Raw genomic sequence first — 7496 nt, 5'->3', positions numbered from 1 at the left:
ACAAAAGTTGCTCTTGCCTGAAATCCTTCAAGAGTGCTTCACTGCCTGTGAGGTCCTGTGAGGTCCTGTATTCCTCCTCTGTGGATTGTTTTCCCTTGAATAAAGGACATCAAACTCATTACTAAATTGTTTTAGTTTTGTTATTTGACAGGTAACATATAGGCACTTTATGAATCTCTCTGGAATTCAGAACTAATTCAAAATAATGCATCAGGAAAAAATATACAAAAAACAAAAGAATGCATCAAATTGCATTCACATGTACATATATCTCTTAAAATGTATACACACACAATCGCATTATCTAGATAGTGTTCTGCACCTTGCTTTCCCTAACAGCCCAGAGAAATCTCCCTCGTTCTTAGTAGAGCTGGTCCACTGCCTGCACAACTGATATAATATAAACAGAGGGGATTGCTTCTCCACCTTTTGGCTAAGATCAAGTGTAATAGGTTGGAGACAGGCCATTTCAGGATGAGGGTAATCTAGTAATCTAGGGCCCAGATTAGGATGGGTGAGGGGGAAACAAATGGGGTAGGCCAATTTGGTTGGCATGTGTAGGGTATTAGTGAGATGAGGGGGTCAGACAATGGGTATTTCAGGCTTGCATTTTAGACTTCCTTTACTTTTGTAATGGAGAGTAATAAGTTGGACTGGGTGAGATAAGGGTTGTCTGAAGATGGGCTTGACAGGCTAAGTGAAACTGACATTCCAGTCTGGAACTGAGAAGGAATCTGAGGTTGGAAAAACCGCAAGGCTGAGTCTTCATTGCTCCCTCCTGGCTCCCAAATAACTCATTTCTTTATCCACACAGAACCCTGGAATATTCACTTGGCGCTTCTCCTTATTCCTAGGCCCGAGGCTAGGGCAGATGCTTCCCGAGCCCGCTACCGGCGGAAATCCCTCACTCCCGCCCCGCCCTAGCGCAGCGGGAATTCCAAGATATGGGCGGTCCTTCTAGTAGGCGCTGTAAGGAGCAGAGATAGGATAGGGCGGCCGCCAATCAGACCTCCCGGATACCCGGATGTGAAGCAGTACGCGATACAAAGGCGAGTTTCCACCCAGCTCTTCCTCAGGTACAGTGACCAATAAGCATTTCTCAGGAGATGAATGACAGAAAAAATAACCAGTTACAAACTGGTTCCTCTCACGCATGTGGAAATTCTTTTGCTTAGTCTAACCCACTGCTTATTGTGATTGGACAGGATTGTGAAGAGCGGTAGAATTGTCTAATTAGAAGCGGGAGCGAGAAAAATCGCAGCCAATAGGAAGATTCTCAGTAGTGGGGCGGGGGCTAGGCCTTCGCCTCGGCGGCAGAGGAGACTCGGGGGCCATTTTGTGAAGAGACGAAGGCTGAGCGGTTGCAGCCGTGTTGCTGACCTCGAGCATTAGTCGGCTTCTCCACGTAGAATCCGGGAGTAGGAGATTCAGAATCGAATCTCTTCTCCCTTTTCCCTCCAGGTAAGTAGAGGAGATAGAAGCAGGGGGAGGCGCTGGGTTCCTCGGTGAGCGCGAGGGGATGTGGGAGAGATGACGAGGGAACCCTTTTCTCGATAACTAGGCCCCCATTTATTCTCTTTTGCAGTGGGGGATTAGGTCCTGTGCGGGAGAGAGTTTTGTAGGCCTCAGCCCTTGTGTAGATTTAACCTAGTGTCCTCTAGGCCACGATCAGCAGGGGAAGTGTCCTTTTTTCGTTCTCTTTCTGTGTTAACGGCTGCTTTCCTTTCATTTTTTACGACCACGAGGTCTCCAAGAGGGATCATAAAAGGGAAGATCGAGATGCTCGTTAAAATAGTTGAAGTTAGTATAGTGCTGGTGCCTCTTGTTAAATTTAAAAATTGGGCGGGGTTTGGGGAAGGATTACCAAGTAGACATTTTACCGCGTGTCTCTCAATTCTGGAGCGTACCGCAGGGCATAAGAATAATAAATATTATAACAATAGATTTAGTATTTTATAGATTACTTTTATTTTACTCCTCAGAAAATGATGGACCGCGAAGTATTTATTTTCACTTTTTTTTTTAAAGATTGTAATCATATTAACTACTAATTAAAGCTGACTTTTTATCTGCAGGTTATAAATCACTTGAAATATATATAAGTTAGTGGAATTTTCCTTGAGGTAGGTATTACTATCTTTCTTGGAAAGAAATAGAGGCATAAGAATGTTGGTTGCCAAGGTTATATTGAATCAGGAGCGGAACTAGTAAGGAATTTAACCACTACGTTAGTCAAGTGATTTTATCTAGCTATAGGAATAACAGGCACTGAGTACTGAATTTGAATCTTTACAAGAACCTAATTACAGCAACCACTAGCAGTAACTGGAACTTCCCAAACTGCACTTGGGAGAAATATTTAGGAGGATTGCATTTGTTACTAATACAATGTTCCAGGATGATAAAGTAATTTTCAGGCTATTCTGGCATTAGTTTTCCAGACCATCTAAACTGGCAAGATTCATAACTACTTACTTTTTAAGCAAGTATCAATGTTCCTACTATTTGCCAGATCCTGAACTTTATTAAAAATTTCTTCTAAGTTTATAAAAAAGAGGTTGCTAAGTAGTATCACATTGCCTTATCCAAGAAATCGCTATTTAGGGGGTGAGGCGGGCTAGAACGGACGGGTCTTGTAGGGGAAAAGGAACATCTGTAATACTTTCAATACTAAAGATTAAAAAAAAACAAATTGCTATTTATTGTGTAAGATTTAGTTGATTTTAATTTTCATAATGTGTTAATCGCGTAAACCAGTACTGCAAGGTAAATTTATTCCTTAAGAAACCTACTTGATAAGGAAGTAAAAGTACTCTTATTCTAGATACCCATGCATTTGTTGATTCCTCACCATTGTAGATAATGTAATAGGAATCAAAAGCATTTTTTTTTTAAGCCTAATTATTTAATACATGGGCTTAAAACTAAAGTTTATTACTGCAGAATTGTTAGAAATGAGTTAAGGGCGGTAATTGCTTAAATTAGGAAATCATTTACCTAATAAAAATATTTTGTTGGCAAATAAATGTCAGGAATTAATACTTAAGAACAGTTATTGATGAATTGAAACTAATTGAAGGGTACTAGATGTGTTAGATCAAAATGTACCAAGGTAACAATTCTTTGAGTTAATGTTCATCTGGAATGATTTGGCCATAGAATTAATATCTGAACGATTCTAGATATGTTTTCAAATACGTAGGTGTTAATACATTTATATATTTGCTAGAGAGGAAGGGTTTAAGAAGGGTGACTAAATTAGAGATCTGACCTTTTTGTTTCCTATGCTGATGACACAGAAATGCTTGATGGTGGTTGCTATTCCTTGGGTAGAGACTTTAAACATAGCTTATAGTTGTAATTAGGTCTCTAGAGAGTTTCACATAGCAGGTGACCAACCTTGTTTTGAATGGCGTTCCTGTTAGAAACAAGCAAGGAATAAGCTCCAAAATAGCTAGTTATTCAAATCTTAAAGATTATTTTAACTGGTGAAATTGTGAGATATTAACTGGAGAGTGTAACAGTTGAAGAAATCTTTAGCCTAGGAGTTATGAGAACTGGATTTTACACCCTCCACCCCAATGCTGCTATTACCTGTGTCAGGCAAATGAGTTAAACCATTTATATATTAGTTAAATATGTAATAAATGAGTTATAGAAATAAAATTGAAATCTATCATTTGTTTCTAGAAGTTTTGAAAAGATATAGAAGTAGTTTTACGATTAGAAACAGTTTTTGTATATCATTAATGTTAACTGCCTTTAATGAAAGTATTTCAGTCTTCTAAGTAATTTTCTTCTAAGTTTTTATTGATTTCATAGAGGAAGGGGGAGGGATAGAAATATCAATGATAGAGAGAATCATTGATTGGCTGCCTCCTGCATACCCATACTGGGGATGGAGCCCACAACCTGGGCCTGTGCCCTGACTGGGAACCACGACCTCCTGGTTCATAGGTCAATGCTCAACCACTGAGCCATGCCTGCCAGGCAAGTAATTTTTTTAGTTGTCGTCTTTTGGGACAACTTTGTATTTGCTCATACTTAATATGTATACTCATTCATTCTCATTGGGATTAGGGAAGATTATGGTTTTGTACATAGATTTACTAGAGAAATGACTGGTGAGAACCAGAAAGACTAGATGTAGCATAACTGCTTGTGTTATCTAAGATACTGGAAATGTGGGGGCTATAAAGGGAATAAGGATTACTATTGGGCTGTTTTTTAAATTCCTTCGTGTATTTACTATAAGTTATAATTTTCTTGGATATGTTTTATATAATATCAGGAGCACATTCAAAGCCTTGCTGCTTAAACCTGTTGTCAGTACACTGGAAGGATGAGGCACTTTGTTTATAAAGAATTTATCTTAACTAGGGGAATAGAGGTTCCTCATTAAACTCTTCACAGTCCCTAAACTTGAGCTGACATCAGAATCAGCAAGAGGGCTAGTTAAAACATTGCTAGGCTCTCTAGCCCCAGAGTTTATAATTAAGTCAATTTGGAGTGGGCCCCATCATTTGCATTCCTAATAAGTGCCATGTGATACTAGTTGTCAGACCTCCCTTCAAGAATTACCCCTTTAGAAGGGATCCAAACCACTCAAGATTGTCAAAGTACAGTATAATTTGGCTATACTATTAATTACAAAGTGTTGGAATTAGGAGCTAAAATGCTGTTTTTGTGTTTTTTTATGAGTGATAGCTACTCAATTTATAACATCTTGGGAGACATCTTCTTTGAAAGATGTTTTATATTAACAGCTTTTTAAGTTTTTGTCTTTTAAAAAAATATTTTTATTGATTTCAGAGTAAGGGAAAGGGGGAGAGAGAAAAGAGAAACATCAGTGATGAGAAATGTCAGTGATGATCAGCTGCCTTCTACAGGACCCCCAACTGGGGATTGAGTCTGCAATCCAGGCATGTACCCCAACCTGGAATTGAACGGTGACCTGGTTCATAGGTCAATACTTAACCATTGAGCCACACTGGCTGGTCAAGGCTATGTCTTTTGACACATGTGCAAAGGATTTGTTTATAGATGAGCCACAAAGTTATTTAACATATCCTGAAAATTTTAAGTACCAGATTCGGGCTATGACTCCAAGAAAAAAAAAATTGACTATACTTTCCAAACACTGAATCCAAGGAGATAACATTTGAAAGGATGTACATTTTTCTACAGCTTTTTCTGTAGTTAGTGCGTTTGTACAAGTTAACACATCAAAACAAGTATACCAGTTAACTTACATGTCATGCCTAAACTGGTCTGCTTTGAAAAAATTTAGTTTAAATTTTAGATTTACAGTACCTATCCCGTTGCTGTAGTCATTCATATATAGTTGACTTAATGGAACACTTTCAAAGTCAATTTAAAATTTTTCAGGTTAGCCCTAACTGGTTTGGCTCAGTGGATAGAGTGTCGGCCTGCCAATTGAAAGGTCCCAGGTTCAATTCTGGTCAAGGGCATGTACCTTGGTTGCGGGCACATCCCCAATAGGAGGCGTGCAAGAGGCAGCTGATCGATGTTTCTCTCTCATTGATGTTTCTAGCTCTCTATCCCTCTCCCTCTCTGTAAAAAATCAATAAAATATATTTAAAAAAATTTTTTTTTCAGTTTACTGACATTTAGAGATGAGAATAAAACCTGGCTGAGTATTGAAATGTGAATGCAACTAGTCCATTCTTATTTACTCAAAGACCTACAGTCTAATTGCAGATTTTTTTGCTGTCATGTTATTTTTTTTATTATGTTATACATAAGATTCTTTGAATTAGCTATGTATACTTGCTTATAAATTAGTGACCACTAATTATATATAGACCACTGAAACAAACTTAAGGACCATAATTTTTCCTGTTTTTATGACATTAAATATTCAGTAGCCATAATCTTTTCCTTCATCTTTGGTTTTTCAATCTGTCAGTGAATAAATAATGTTCCTTGTTTAAAGCATCTTTTCTTACTGTAGAACTTACCAGGTCTTGTGATTTGTTCACTTAATTGGTTTTGAGAATCGATGTTCCTCTCTTAATGTATCTTCATGGTAGACCATTCTCCTTCAGTCTATATTACAGAAAAAACTACATGGACTTAAAATTTAAAAACCCATGAATTTACTTACCTTCATTAATCTTCCTTCATCCTTGAGGTTTGCTCACTTCTTTACCTCTGTTGGCTTGGTTTTTCTATATATATATTCCTTGCCCAAACTGGTTATCAAGATGAAAGTTTGAACTTACACCTTTTTTGAGACCCTTAAGGGAATACATGAGCTTATTTTGATAATTCTAGTTATCTACTAATGTTGAAGAATTGTGAAGAGAATCACTGGTAGAAGTGATTCCGTAGAGGCTCTCCCCATCCCAGTGGAATGTTATGCTTTACCAAAATGTGTTAGAAGCAATGGACAGATGTTTCTGTCTTGGGGGTTTAGGGCACAACATTTCTGAGGAACTCTGACTCAATCTGTCCCTTCTCCTTTCACAGGGCAGCAAGGCGAACCCCATCCCTACTCACTGGAGCTCAGCTTTGATTTTTAACCTCCCTTCCCCACCCTTCCAGAACACACACATTCCCATTCCAAAACTGATTTTATAAAGAGCATTTTAAAAATAATGATGCAACTTGGTGTGCACTACAGCAAATTTACAGGTGTTTTTTTTTTTAAAAAATTGTTTCCAAAAACGGGACTTGGATTTAAGATGTAATTTTTAAAATTTCTATTTCTATTTTTTCTGCAGCAGTTGGGTTAGAGGAGGAGGAGCCTTTTAGCCTCTCATAAACTGACCTCTCTATTTCCTCGTGTATTTTTAAGATTGATTGATGATGTGGAAAGGGCTTTGCTTGTCTGCTACTGAGAACTTTACCCTTGCGGTTTTTGTGGAAACTGCTTTTGGAAAGAGAAAAGAAATGAACTTGACTGACTTGACATTTTTGCACCTCCCGTTTTTCTAATCTGGGCTATTTTTATTTTTGTTTTTTTACAGTGAGATTTTTTTGATCTTCAGCTACAGTAAGTTATTCCATTTTTTTTTACATTTTTCCTGACTTTCCGCTGATTTCCTTTTTATTGTTGTTACTAGTTACTATTATTTATTATTATTATACTTAATGATGGTGATGATAATGATGATAATGACTGATGATTTTTAACCGGATTAAAATGGAGTTTTTCTGAATGTTCATAAGATTTCTCCTGCCTCCTAATTGACTTTGGAGTTTTCCATCTTGGGAGAGAAAGTGAAGGCATTAGCATTTTTAAGTGGATTGATCACATAAACCTTTTCTCTCCCAACCCCACCCTTGCCCTCATCCCTTCCCCCACGCTCGAAAGAACTGGCTGTTAAGTCTGTGACCTTATTTTTCCTGATCTTTAACTTAACTGTTTTAGAGCATCTCTGGACGTCTGTATTTTTAATTTTTTTATTTTTATTTTTTTTATTTTTAATCTTTCATTTGTTAAATTTTTAAACTGTGCTGCAATAAAATGT

The 7496-nt window shown here is 37.5% G+C and overlaps 1 protein-coding gene across 45 annotated transcripts in view; it reads left to right on the top strand.

Annotated features, from left to right (window-relative positions):
• The first annotated feature begins 1281 nt into the window (after positions 1-1281).
• HNRNPC (heterogeneous nuclear ribonucleoprotein C) overlaps positions 1282-7496 on the top strand; it is a 50743-nt gene continuing 44528 nt past the window's right edge. For 14 of the 45 annotated variants that reach the window (XM_080646533.1, XM_080646527.1, XM_080646518.1 and 11 more), the window contains exons 1-2: positions 1285-1461; positions 6993-7018. The gene's annotated coding sequence lies outside the window, so the exon portion shown is untranslated. Of the gene's footprint in view, positions 1462-2075; positions 2124-6492; positions 6658-6992; positions 7019-7496 lie in introns of all 45 variants that reach the window. The other 31 variants (XM_080646534.1, XM_080646528.1, XM_080646517.1 and 28 more) reach the window with 12 other exon arrangements.

This window comes from Plecotus auritus (genome assembly GCF_963455305.1).
Source record: "Plecotus auritus genome assembly, chromosome: 1".
In the NCBI taxonomy this organism is placed as follows: domain Eukaryota; kingdom Metazoa; phylum Chordata; class Mammalia; order Chiroptera; family Vespertilionidae; genus Plecotus; species Plecotus auritus.
The sequence above is the reverse complement of the archived record's forward strand: the minus strand, read 5'-3'. Positions and strand labels throughout refer to the sequence as shown.